We start from the raw sequence: 14,716 nt of genomic DNA on the forward strand, positions 1-14,716 counted from the left end.
ACATGGATGGGAGACTGCCTGGGAATACCAGGTGCTTTAAATTTGTGGATATTTTTCACGAATTATATAATAATCTTGCAAAAAAAAAAAAAAAAAAAGAGACAATGCCCAATCTCTGAATCTTAGCAGGTTTAGGTATGGTTAGTACTTGGTTGAAAGACCGCCTAGGAATACCAGGTGCTTAAAGCTTTTGGAATTTTTTCACTTAGTATGTAATAATTTTGCCAAAAAATAGAGTCAATGCCCGATCTCTGAATATAAGCAGGTTTGGGACAGGTTAGTACATGGATGGGAGACTGCCTGGGAATACCAGGTGCTTTAAATTTTTGGATATTTTTCACAAATTATATAATAATCCTGCAAAAAAAGAAAAAAGAGTCAATGCCCGATCTCTGAATTTTAGCAGGTTTAGGTCTATTTAGTACTTGGATGAGAGACCGCCAAGGAATACCAGGTGCTTAAAGCTTTTGGAATTTTTTTACTTAGTATATAATAAATTTGGCAAAAAATAGAGTCAATGCCCGATCTCTAAATTTTAGCAGGTTTAGGTCTGGTTAGTTCTTGGATGAGAGACCGCCTAGGAATACTAGGTGCTTTAAGCTTTTGGGTTTTCTTTCCTACTTATATAATGTACTGGCGAGTAGATTGGCTGATCTTTAAATAGCATTCTCTTTGCAGCAGTCTTCGCTTACGGCCATACCAACCTGAGGGCGCTAGAGAGCTAGTGAGAAACAGGAAGTGTGTTGGCTATAGGGAGGTGAGAAAGGCTCACCCAAACTTTTGTGTTGTTTTTTTGCGTTGTTTTTGTTCAAGATAATTATTTTTGTTTCTAGTTTTTTGTGTTATTTTTGTTATTTGTCCTCCCAACAGCTTTGCTGTTTGGGAGGGATCGTTTTAGTTTTGTGTTTTTTGTTGAAATGGATGGATTAACGGCTACAGACATGGATTTGGCAAAACAGACAAGGCAGCTAACTGAAAATGGACTGGATCAAAGACAACGAGAAAAGGATTACCCAGAAAGGCGAATGAAACGGATCTATACCAAGGAAGCAACGGTAGTGATTGATTTGACGGAGGTACAAGATGGGAGAGCAGAGGACATTATAGAAGCATTGAAAGACAAGATCGAAGTGACTAGCATACTAGCGGTAAGACCAAAAATGATGAAACAATATGAAATTACATTGGAAAAAGAGGAAGATATTGAGAAACTGGAAGAAGGATTGATGATTAAAGGAAAGACTTGTGAAATTAAAAAGTTGAACAATAAGGATTTTGCTGTATCTTTCATGCATCTGCCTGCTTACTTGGAGGATGACGATATTTTAAAGAAGCTGGAGGGATGGGGGGTGACTCCTATCTCACAGATCAAAAGGAGATTCTACCCGGGCACCCGCATTGAGGATGGAACGAGATTCCTGAGAGTACGGTTTCCAAAAGAGGTGGCTTCCCTGCCCTACAGCACGAGAATGGAGACGGAAGAAGGACCTCAGTATTTCAGGGTGATACATAGCCAGCAGGTGAGAACCTGTAGGTTATGTATGAGCCCTGAACACATGATGAAGGACTGTCCTGACTTCAAATGCTATAAGTGCTCGGAAAGGGGACATTTCGCGAGGGATTGTAATGCGGTGAGGTGCCCGGACTGCAGGCTTGTGTTAAACAAGTGCGAGTGCTGGTTCGGAGAACAACATCAGGAGGAAGAGCAGGGGTGTGGGCAGATGCATGAGGAAGCCGGTGAAGAGGAGCTACACGAAAACACGGAAGGAACACCAAGAGAGGATACCACAAGCACGGACGTTGAAGAGGAAAGTGAAAGGACTGGATCAACGCAGTGCAGTGAGGAAACGGGGTCACTGATGGAAATAACTGATACTTTACAGATTCAACTGGAAAAGACAGAGGATCAGGAGTGGGTCAGCGAGGATGGGAGAATGGACAAAGACAGTGAATGCATCGACGATGCCGGCACTACAGGAATCAATAAAAGAAGAAGACAAACTAAGGTAACACCAAATTTAGAGAAAGCCAAAAGAAAAGTATTAAAACAAGGATGTGAGGAAAAACAAGACAGTGGGGAAATGGTAAAGGAAGGAGAGTGAATGAACTGACAAAATGGGGATGTTATGGCTTTTATTTTATTTTATGGTGCTGAAAATTGTGACTTTTAATGCTAGAGGATTAATGAATGTTTATAAATTTGAAAAGGTGAAGGAATTGTGTCGAAATGAAGATGTGATTTTATTGCAAGAGACAAACTGGAAAGAGAATGTTATGGAGGATATTAGAAAAAGATGGGAAGGGGAATTACTTGTTAACAATGAAGAGGAAAAAATGGGAGGAGGAGTGGCGGTTTTAATAAGAAAAGACAGAGGTATAAAGACAAAACTTATATATAATGATAAAAAAGGAAAATGTATGGTGGTAGAAATCGAAATGGAAGAAGACAAATTTGTTTTAGTGAACGTGCACGCTCCCAATGGAGAAAAAGAAAAGAAAATATACTTTAATGTTTTAGCTGATGTAATTGAAAAATGGGGGAAGGTGGTGATTGCAGGGGATTTTAACACTGTTTTTAGTAAAATGGATATGGCAAATGGGATGGTTTTTAAATCGGATGGGGGTAGAAAAGAACTAAGGTCATTGATGGAAGAGAAAAATATGATTGATGTGTGGCGGGAAAGAAATGGAAAAAAGAAGGAATTTTCAAGAAGACAGTTGGTGGGGAATTTTATGTGCCAAACCAGAATAGACTATTTTTTAAGTACCAGAAATCTTGAATGTTTCATTGATGGAATATTTTACAAAGAAACAACCTTAAGCGATCACAAAATGGTTTTAATGACGATGGATTTTAAAAGACAAACAAAGGGACCTGGGGTGTGGATTTTAAACACTGAGGTTTTAAAGAATGAAAGTTTTAAAAAAGAGATTGAAATGATATTAGATGGGAGGAAAAAAGACCTAATGTATATGGAAGACAAAAGGCAATGGTGGGAAAATGTTAAGTATGATATTAAGAAATATTCTATGAACTACTGTAATTTATTACAAAAGGTTAAAAGAACCAAGGAGAGAGAAATAAGGAGAACTCTAAAAGAGGAGTTAAATAAAAACGAAGTAGATGTGCAAAAAGTAATTGAAATAGAAAATACGTTGAGAAAAATAGAAGAGGAGAAATGCAAGGGGGCAATGTTGAGAAGCAAAGCAAAATATACGGTGGAAGGGGAAAAATGTAACAGATTCTTTTTTAATCTTGAGAAAAGCAGGGGGAGAGCGGAAACAATTAAAGAACTTAAAAGTAGGAATGGAATGGTGGTCTCAGATACAGAGGGGATTTTAAAAGAAGTTAAATCATTTTATGAGGAACTTTTTAAGTCTGAGGGGGGAGATGAGGAAAAAAGGAATATTTTGTTGCAACAGATAACAAGGAAAGTTGGCGAACAGGATAAAAAAATATGTGAAAGGGAAATAGAAACTGAAGAGATCATACATGCCATAAATCATTTAAGAGTGAGGAAAAGCCCCGGGGTAGATGGTATTGGAAGTGAGTTTTACAAAGTTTTTAAAGAAAAAGTAAGCGTGATTTTAAATGAAATTTTTGAAGAAGTTTTTAAAAAAGAAAGAGTAAGCCCAAGAATGGGGCTAGGATTAATGAAAATAATATACAAGAAAAAAGGAGACAAAACTGAGCTGAAAAATTTTAGACCCATTACAATGCTAAACACTGATTTTAAAATTTTAGCCAAGGTCTTAGCAAACAGATTAAAAAATGTCATGCCAAATATAATAGAAACAAACCAGGCGTATGGAGTAAAGGCGAGAGATATAGCAGATGTTACTAGCATCATTAGAGATATAGCAGGGTATATAAAAGAAAAAGGCAAAAGTGCTTATGTTATTAGTATGGATTTTGAAAAGGCTTTTGACAGAGTTGAACATGGCTTTTTATTTGCAGTTTTAAAGGAATTTGGGTTTGGGAATAATTTTATTAAATGGATTTCGGTTTTATACAGGGATATTTTTACAAAAGTAAAATGCAATGGTTTTTTAACTCAACCTTTTAAAGTTTTAAGATCCATAAGACAGGGGTGTCCATTGTCGGTGCAGTTGTACTCATTGGTAGCAGAACCTTTAGGGCTTTTAATAAATAGAGAAAAAAGAATAAATGGAATACAAATGGAAGAGGGAGAAGAATTAAAGAAAATATTTCAATATGCTGATGACACGACAATTGTGGTTGAAAATGTAGAAAGTGATAAAAGAGTGATGGAGAAAACAAAACTGTATTGTGAGGGTTCGGGTGCAAAGATAAATGAAGAAAAAACTGTATACATGAAATATGGAAGGGCAGAGGTTCTTACAGGGGTCTGTAAGTTTACAGAGGTGCAAGAAATAAAGATTTTAGGAATAATTGTAGCAAAGAATGAAAAGGAGGCTACGGACAGTATGTGGGAAGAGACGGTGGGAGGGATGGAAAGAAGACTGATTTTCTGGAGAAGCAGGTTTTTAAGTTTAAAAGGGAAGATTTTAGTTGTAAACATGCTAATGTTATCTAGAATGTGGTATACATTACATGTGATGCCATTGCCAGACTGGGTTTTTAAGAGAATAAAGAAATGTGTTTTAGAATTTTTATGGGACAAAAAGCCTCCAAGAATTGCATATTTTACACTGATTGGGAAACCGGGGGAGGGAGGGATGGGTTTGGTGGATGTAGAACAAAAAATGAAAAGCATGAGAGTAAAGGTGGTAAGAAAATATTTGGATGATACGAACAGAGCAGAGTGGAAGAGATTGATGGCTCTTTATTTAAATAAATGTGGGAATTTTAATTTGGGGGAAAATGTTTTATGGATGAAGCTTAAGAATTGGATGATGGAGGGGATCCCACCATTTTACAAAGAGGTTTTAAGCGCTTGGAGGCTTTTTTTAACAGAGGTGGATTTTAATCCGGAGGGGAGAGAAATGATTTTAAATCAACCTCTGTTTTTAAATGGGAAAATAAAGATGCAAGAGTATGATATCTATTTTAAGAAGTGGTTGCAAGCAGGGTTTGTAAAGGTGAGGGATGTTTTATGGGAATTTAAAGAGGGATTTTTACCACTTCAAGTGATAATAGATGCAATGGATGAGGAGAAGGAGGACTTTAATGTAAATGTTTTAAAAAGACAATATGAACAAGTAAAAAAAGCAATACCAGGACAATGGCTGGAAGAAATTATTAAGGAGGGAGAAAAAGAAAAGAAAATGAGCGTGTTTCTAAAATGTAAAGACAATATGGTGAATTTTAATTTGGGTTCTGTTAAAATGTTTTATGGGTTTTTTATAAATAGAGTTTTTAAAAAACCTCTTGCCAATCAGTTATGGATAAGGCATTTTAATGAAATTGAAGAGGAAGATATATGGAAGAACATGACATGGAAATGGTTGGATGTGGATTTACAAAGTTTTGATTATTTTATTAGACAAAATGTGATTTTTACTGAAATGAGATTGTGTGCAATGCAGAAAGAAACTAATGCCCAATGCAGAGTTTGTAAAAAACAAGATGAAGGAATTTTACATTTGTTTTTATTCTGTGAGAAGTTGAGCCCATTTTTTAAGGAATTAAAGGAAATAATCAAAGACTTAAGAGATAATGAGGGGGACTGTAACTGGAATAGATTTTTTATGTTGGGAATGGCAGAGAATACAGCAAACAAGAAACTAATTAATTTGTTTTTAATTTTGGCCAAAAAGGCAATATGGAAAAGAAGGAATATAGTCAAAAACAGAGATTTTATTGCTAACCTATGGTTGATTTTTAAACAGTTGGTTGAAGATTATGTAAAAATGCTGTACAGTTATTTTAAACTGGAAAACAAGATGGGGGATTTTTATGGAATTTTTACGAAGGAGGTTACATATATTTTAAAACAAAAGCACTTTTATATGCCAAGAGAAGATTAAAGAATTTGATGAATTTGTGAATTTAGATGTTTTTGGTTTTTAGTGTTATGCATATTTTGGAAAAATGCTTTTGTGAAATGCTTTTGTTTTTATGAAAATTTCCCTGTAACAGCTTTAAAGTCTTGTACACAACTTGTATTTTGACTGTAAATAAAAAAAAAAAAAAAAAAAAAAAAAAAAGCTATGCCCGATCTCGTCTGCTCTCGGAAGCTAAGCAGGTTTGGGCCTGGTTAGTACTTGGATGGGAGACCGCCTGGGAATACCAGGTGCTGTAAGCTTTTTGGAAACTTTTCACTTAGTATATAATAATTTTGCCAAAAAATAGAGTCAATGCCCGATCTCTGAATATTAGCAGGTTTGGGCCTGGTTAGTACATGGATGGGAGACTGCCTGGGAATACCAGGTGCTTTAAACTTTTTGGAAAATTTCACGATTTATATAATAATCTTGCAAAAAAAAAAAAAAAAAAGAGTCAATGCCCGATCTCTGAATCTTAGCTAAAAAAAAAAAAAAAAAAAAGCTATGCCCAATCTCGTCTGATCCTGGAAGCTAAGCAGGTTTGGGCCTGGTTAGTACTTGGATGGGAGACCGCCTGGGAATACCAGGTGCTGTAAGCATTTTGGAAATTTTTGACTTAGTATGTAATAATTTTGCCAAAAAATAGAGTCAATGCCCGATCTCTGAATATAAGCAGGTTTGGGCCAGGTTAGTACATGGATGGGAGACTGCCTGGGAATACCAGGTGCTTTAAATTTTTGGATATTTTTCACTAATTATATAATAATCTTGCAAAAAAAAAAAAAAAGTGTCAATGCCCGATCTCTGAATCTTAGCAGGTTAAGGTCTGGTTAGTACTTGAATGAGAGACCGCCAAGGAATACCAGGTGCTTTAAGCTTTTGGAATTTCTTCACTTAGTATATAATAAATTTGGCAAAAAATAGAGTCAATGCCCGATCTCTGAATATAAGCAGGTTTGGGCCAGGTTAGTACATGGATGGGAGACTGCCTGGGAATACCAGGTGCTTTAAATTTTTGGAATTTTTTCACTTAGTATATAATAAATTTGGCAAAAAATAGAGTCAATGCCCGATCTCTGAATATAAGCAGGTTTGGGCCAGGTTAGTACATGGATGGGAGACTGCCTGGGAATACCAGGTGCTTTAAATTTTTGGATATTTTTCACGAATTATATAATAATCTTGAAAAAAAAGAAAAAAGAGTCAATGCCCGGTCTCTGAATTTTAGCAGGTTTAGGTCTAGTTAGTACTTGGATGAGAGACCGCCAAGGAATAGCAGGTGCTTTAAGCTTTTGGGTTTTCTTTCCTACTTATATAATGTACTGGCGAGTAGATTGGCTGATCTTTAAATAGCCTTCTCTTTGCAGCAGTCTTCACTTACGGCCATACCAGCCTGGCTATGCCCGATCTCGTCTGATCTCAGAAGTTAAGCAGGTTTGGGCCTGGTTAGTACTTGGATGGGAGACCGCCTGGGAATACCAGGTACTGTAAGCTTTTTGGAAATTTTTCACTTAGTATATAATAATTTTGCTAAAAAATAGAGTCAATGCCCGATCTCTGAATATAAGCAGGTTTGGGCCAGGTTAGTACATGGATGGGAGACTGCCTGGGAATACCAGGTGCTTTAAATTTGTGGATATTTTTCACGAATTATATAATAATCTTGCAAAAAAAAAAAAAAAAAAAAAGAGACAATGCCCAATCTCTGAATCTTAGCAGGTTTAGGTATGGTTAGTACTTGGTTGAAAGACCGCCTAGGAATACCAGGTGCTTAAAGCTTTTGGAATTTTTTCACTTAGTATGTAATAATTTTGCCAAAAAATAGAGTCAATGCCCGATCTCTGAATATAAGCAGGTTTGGGACAGGTTAGTACATGGATGGGAGACTGCCTGGGAATACCAGGTGCTTTAAATTTTTGGATATTTTTCACAAATTATATAATAATCCTGCAAAAAAAGAAAAAAGAGTCAATGCCCGATCTCTGAATTTTAGCAGGTTTAGGTCTAGTTAGTACTTGGATGAGAGACCGCCAAGGAATAGCAGGTGCTTTAAGCTTTTGGGTTTTCTTTCCTACTTATATAATGTACTGGCGAGTAGATTGGCTGATCTTTAAATAGCCTTATCTTTGCCGCAGTCTTCACTTACGGCCATACCAGCCTGGCTATGCCCGATCTCGTCTGATCTCAGAAGTTAAGCAGGTTTAGGTATGGTTAGTACTTGGTTGAAAGACCGCCTAGGAATACCAGGTGCTTAAAGCTTTTGGAATTTTTTCACTTAGTATGTAATAATTTTGCCAAAAAATAGAGTCAATGCCCGATCTCTGAATATAAGCAGGTTTGGGACAGGTTAGTACATGGATGGGAGACTGCCTGGGAATACCAGGTGCTTTAAATTTTTGGATATTTTTCACAAATTATATAATAATCCTGCAAAAAAAGAAAAAAGAGTCAATGCCCCATCTCTGAATTTTAGCAGGTTTAGGTCTATTTAGTACTTGGATGAGAGACCGCCAAGGAATACCAGGTGCTTAAAGCTTTTGGAATTTTTTTACTTAGTATATAATAAATTTGGCAAAAAATAGAGTCAATGCCCGATCTCTAAATTTTAGCAGGTTTAGGTCTGGTTAGTTCTTGGATGAGAGACCGCCTAGGAATACTAGGTGCTTTAAGCTTTTGGGTTTTCTTTCCTACTTATATAATGTACTGGCGAGTAGATTGGCTGATCTTTAAATAGCATTCTCTTTGCAGCAGTCTTCACTTACGGCCATACCAACCTGAGGGCGCTAGAGAGCTAGTGAGAAACAGGAAGTGTGTTGGCTATAGGGAGGTGAGAAAGGCTCACCCAAACTTTTGTGTTGTTTTTTTGCGTTGTTTTTGTTCAAGATAATTATTTTTGTTTCTAGTTTTTTGTGTTATTTTTGTTATTTGTCCTCCCAACAGTTTTGCTGTTTGGGAGGGATCGTTTTAGTTTTGTGTTTTTTGTTGAAATGGATGGATTAACGGCTACAGACATGGATTTGGCAAAACAGACAAGGCAGCTAACTGAAAATGGACTGGATCAAAGACAACGAGAAAAGGATTACCCAGAAAGGCGAATGAAACGGATCTATACCAAGGAAGCAACGGTAGTGATTGATTTGACGGAGGTACAAGATGGGAGAGCAGAGGACATTATAGAAGCATTGAAAGACAAGATCGAAGTGACTAGCATACTAGCGGTAAGACCAAAAATGATGAAACAATATGAAATTACATTGGAAAAAGAGGAAGATATTGAGAAACTGGAAGAAGGATTGATGATTAAAGGAAAGACTTGTGAAATTAAAAAGTTGAACAATAAGGATTTTGCTGTATCTTTCATGCATCTGCCTGCTTACTTGGAGGATGACGATATTTTAAAGAAGCTGGAGGGATGGGGGGTGACTCCTATCTCACAGATCAAAAGGAGATTCTACCCGGGCACCCGCATTGAGGATGGAACGAGATTCCTGAGAGTACGGTTTCCAAAAGAGGTGGCTTCCCTGCCCTACAGCACGAGAATGGAGACGGAAGAAGGACCTCAGTATTTCAGGGTGATACATAGCCAGCAGGTGAGAACCTGTAGGTTATGTATGAGCCCTGAACACATGATGAAGGACTGTCCTGACTTCAAATGCTATAAGTGCTCGGAAAGGGGACATTTCGCGAGGGATTGTAATGCGGTGAGGTGCCCGGACTGCAGGCTTGTGTTAAACAAGTGCGAGTGCTGGTTCGGAGAACAACATCAGGAGGAAGAGCAGGGGTGTGGGCAGATGCATGAGGAAGCCGGTGAAGAGGAGCTACACGAAAACACGGAAGGAACACCAAGAGAGGATACCACAAGCACGGACGTTGAAGAGGAAAGTGAAAGGACTGGATCAACGCAGTGCAGTGAGGAAACGGGGTCACTGATGGAAATAACTGATACTTTACAGATTCAACTGGAAAAGACAGAGGATCAGGAGTGGGTCAGCGAGGATGGGAGAATGGACAAAGACAGTGAATGCATCGACGATGCCGGCACTACAGGAATCAATAAAAGAAGAAGACAAACTAAGGTAACACCAAATTTAGAGAAAGCCAAAAGAAAAGTATTAAAACAAGGATGTGAGGAAAAACAAGACAGTGGGGAAATGGTAAAGGAAGGAGAGTGAATGAACTGACAAAATGGGGATGTTATGGCTTTTATTTTATTTTATGGTGCTGAAAATTGTGACTTTTAATGCTAGAGGATTAATGAATGTTTATAAATTTGAAAAGGTGAAGGAATTGTGTCGAAATGAAGATGTGATTTTATTGCAAGAGACAAACTGGAAAGAGAATGTTATGGAGGATATTAGAAAAAGATGGGAAGGGGAATTACTTGTTAACAATGAAGAGGAAAAAATGGGAGGAGGAGTGGCGGTTTTAATAAGAAAAGACAGAGGTATAAAGACAAAACTTATATATAATGATAAAAAAGGAAAATGTATGGTGGTAGAAATCGAAATGGAAGAAGACAAATTTGTTTTAGTGAACGTGCACGCTCCCAATGGAGAAAAAGAAAAGAAAATATACTTTAATGTTTTAGCTGATGTAATTGAAAAATGGGGGAAGGTGGTGATTGCAGGGGATTTTAACACTGTTTTTAGTAAAATGGATATGGCAAATGGGATGGTTTTTAAATCGGATGGGGGTAGAAAAGAACTAAGGTCATTGATGGAAGAGAAAAATATGATTGATGTGTGGCGGGAAAGAAATGGAAAAAAGAAGGAATTTTCAAGAAGACAGTTGGTGGGGAATTTTATGTGCCAAACCAGAATAGACTATTTTTTAAGTACCAGAAATCTTGAATGTTTCATTGATGGAATATTTTACAAAGAAACAACCTTAAGCGATCACAAAATGGTTTTAATGACGATGGATTTTAAAAGACAAACAAAGGGACCTGGGGTGTGGATTTTAAACACTGAGGTTTTAAAGAATGAAAGTTTTAAAAAAGAGATTGAAATGATATTAGATGGGAGGAAAAAAGACCTAATGTATATGGAAGACAAAAGGCAATGGTGGGAAAATGTTAAGTATGATATTAAGAAATATTCTATGAACTACTGTAATTTATTACAAAAGGTTAAAAGAACCAAGGAGAGAGAAATAAGGAGAACTCTAAAAGAGGAGTTAAATAAAAACGAAGTAGATGTGCAAAAAGTAATTGAAATAGAAAATACGTTGAGAAAAATAGAAGAGGAGAAATGCAAGGGGGCAATGTTGAGAAGCAAAGCAAAATATACGGTGGAAGGGGAAAAATGTAACAGATTCTTTTTTAATCTTGAGAAAAGCAGGGGGAGAGCGGAAACAATTAAAGAACTTAAAAGTAGGAATGGAATGGTGGTCTCAGATACAGAGGGGATTTTAAAAGAAGTTAAATCATTTTATGAGGAACTTTTTAAGTCTGAGGGGGGAGATGAGGAAAAAAGGAATATTTTGTTGCAACAGATAACAAGGAAAGTTGGCGAACAGGATAAAAAAATATGTGAAAGGGAAATAGAAACTGAAGAGATCATACATGCCATAAATCATTTAAGAGTGAGGAAAAGCCCCGGGGTAGATGGTATTGGAAGTGAGTTTTACAAAGTTTTTAAAGAAAAAGTAAGCGTGATTTTAAATGAAATTTTTGAAGAAGTTTTTAAAAAAGAAAGAGTAAGCCCAAGAATGGGGCTAGGATTAATGAAAATAATATACAAGAAAAAGGAGACAAAACTGAGCTTAAAAATTTTAGACCCATTACAATGCTAAACACTGATTTTAAAATTTTAGCCAAGGTCTTAGCAAACAGATTAAAAAATGTCATGCCAAATATAACAGAAACAAACCAGGCGTATGGAGTAAAGGCGAGAGATATAGCAGATGTTACTAGCATCATTAGAGATATAGCAGGGTATATAAAAGAAAAAGGCAAAAGTGCTTATGTTATTAGTATGGATTTTGAAAAGGCTTTTGACAGAGTTGAACATGGCTTTTTATTTGCAGTTTTAAAGGAATTTGGGTTTGGGAATAATTTTATTAAATGGATTTCGGTTTTATACAGGGATATTTTTACAAAAGTAAAATGCAATGGTTTTTTAACTCAACCTTTTAAAGTTTTAAGATCCATAAGACAGGGGTGTCCATTGTCGGCGCAGTTGTACTCATTGGTAGCAGAACCTTTAGGGCTTTTAATAAATAGAGAAAAAAGAATAAATGGAATACAAATGGAAGAGGGAGAAGAATTAAAGAAAATATTTCAATATGCTGATGACACGACAATTGTGGTTGAAAATGTAGAAAGTGATAAAAGAGTGATGGAGAAAACAAATCTGTATTGTGAGGGTTCGGGTGCAAAGATAAATGAAGAAAAAACTGTATACATGAAATATGGAAGGGCAGAGGTTCTTACAGGGGTCTGTAAGTTTACAGAGGTGCAAGAAATAAAGATTTTAGGAATAATTGTAGCAAAGAATGAAAAGGAGGCTACGGACAGTATGTGGGAAGAGACGGTGGGAGGGATGGAAAGAAGACTGATTTTCTGGAGAAGCAGGTTTTTAAGTTTAAAAGGGAAGATTTTAGTTGTAAACATGCTAATGTTATCTAGAATGTGGTATACATTACATGTGATGCCATTGCCAGACTGGGTTTTTAAGAGAATAAAGAAATGTGTTTTAGAATTTTTATGGGACAAAAAGCCTCCAAGAAATGTAATTATCTATGAAGATTCGGGAGGAGCGCGTCAGATACTTAGCCTAATCATCACAGGTGGACCACAATCAAGTAATCAATCCCACAGTATAAATATCGCTGACTTACCTCTATCCATTGACGGTTTATCAGCATGCTGGTTCGCCTCGTCAGTCACCTTATCACAGACCCAATTTTCGTACCAACGAAGAGTGCTACACAGGGGATTTATAAGACCTGCTGCTTTGCCGGACCCGAGATCATTTCTACCCAGCCAAACACGGCCGTTGAGCAGCATTAAGCGTCATCGCGACAGCTGCTATCCTCGCCAAGCCACACATCGTGGCCAATAGACCGTGCAACTCCGAGCTTGCCTGCTCGATACACGATCGCGCCGCCCGAGACCGAGCTCTCGTCGAGCGCTGGATTGCAGCAGAAAGAATCCAACCACGGTTCAGCCTTTCACCACGGCGTTCCGGCCGAGTGGCAGTTTGAGGCCGCTTCCTCTAGCGGCGCGCAGACTAATACATTTCCAGGCGAAGACGCTAAAAAACAGGTTCTTCTTTTTCTTCATTGGATTTTTACGGCAGTTTGCATTCAAAGTGTTGCATCTAAAAGCAGTTTTGCGGCTAAAGTTTTGTTCCGTCTTCTTCTAGTAGTGTTTTACGGAGGTTTTGGCAAACCAACGTAAAGGTGCATTACCGCCACCCGCTGATCCGGGGTGTGGATTCCGCATAGATTTGGACTACAGATACACCGTTCCGTCGGATGATGATGCCACTTTTTAACCACGAAGCCAAAGGCATTAGGTTAGATTATTGTAATGCCTCGTTCTCAGGCCTTCCAGCTAAATCGTTGAGCAAGCTTCAGTATACAAATTCTGCCGCACGCTTGTACTTCTCCTCGCGAACACATTACACCGGTTCTTTCACAATTACACGGGCTTCCCGTAAACATGAGAATTGATTTTAAAATTCTTATCTTAACATACTAGGCACTTCATGGGACTGCACCTGAGTATTTTTGTGAACTCATCAGTCCTGATATTCCATCACGCTCTCTTCGCTCTACTAACTCTTCACTTCACCAGCCATAATGTGAGCTAAAGACCATGGGGGAAAGAGCCTTTTCATATAAAGCCCCTACGCTATGGTATGTACTTCTACTGCATGCACCTATGTTGGGCGATTTTTGTTGATTAAGTCACATTTATTCAAGACCGTCTGTCTTTAATGAATTATTGTATTGCTTTTGGCGTTTGTTCCTACAAATAAAATGCATTATTATTATTATTATTATTGTTACATTCGCCTTACCGCGCACGTTTAAACCTCGCCGAAATGATACAGACATAAGTTAAAAAAAAAAAAAAAAAAGGCTCTGGATAAAAGCGCCTGCTAAATGCTTAATTTAATTTAAAAAATTTTCATTTGCATGCAAGTTCTTCTGGTAGGACCAAATCATTTAGGGACCTATTTTACCATTCACTGGCGTGATCACTCAAAATTAATCTAAAACGCATCTGCCCTCGTGTTTTGATGCAGGATAGCAAGCATGAGTAAAATTACCATCGCCTTTTAAGGACCGTAATACGGAAAACCGGAAAGTAAGTCTCTTTAGAAACCACTTGGAAGCAAATAGCACATAACTGCCCTTAACCCATTTGCTGCAAGCATCGCCAACGGCCCCAGTCTATGTTTCGTTTTCACAGCACGTTAAACATCACTCTCTTACTTGATCTGGATAAGCCGCGCATATTGAAGTCCAAAGACTTTGGCTTTTATATCTGACCAATATTTCGATAAAACATAATTCCAGTGATTAATTTTCCATCATGTCAGGAAAACTATTCCTATTCCTGAACGGTAAACGTCAAAGTGTTAGCTCGTGGACAAATGTTGATCATGGATCTAGTCAGAAAGAATCATGAACAGAAACATCTTTATTTTGGGTATATAATTTCTGCCTCCATGCCAAAAATGGGGGGTATCTTGTGAGGGGTTAACGTTACTGCTATAATCATGTCTTTCGGTAC

At 37.4% G+C, this 14,716-nt stretch overlaps 1 non-coding gene across 1 annotated transcript; it reads left to right on the top strand.

The window, feature by feature from the left end:
• Window positions 1-7,345: 7,345 nt before the first annotated feature.
• On the top strand, window positions 7,346-7,464 carry LOC113101506 (5S ribosomal RNA). The gene has a single exon (XR_003290161.1). It is a non-coding gene; the product is annotated as a 5S ribosomal RNA (ribosomal RNA).
• The last annotated feature ends 7,252 nt before the right edge of the window (window positions 7,465-14,716 follow it).

Source organism: Carassius auratus, unplaced genomic scaffold, assembly GCF_003368295.1.
Source record: "Carassius auratus strain Wakin unplaced genomic scaffold, ASM336829v1 scaf_tig00217605, whole genome shotgun sequence".
NCBI lineage: Eukaryota > Metazoa > Chordata > Actinopteri > Cypriniformes > Cyprinidae > Carassius > Carassius auratus.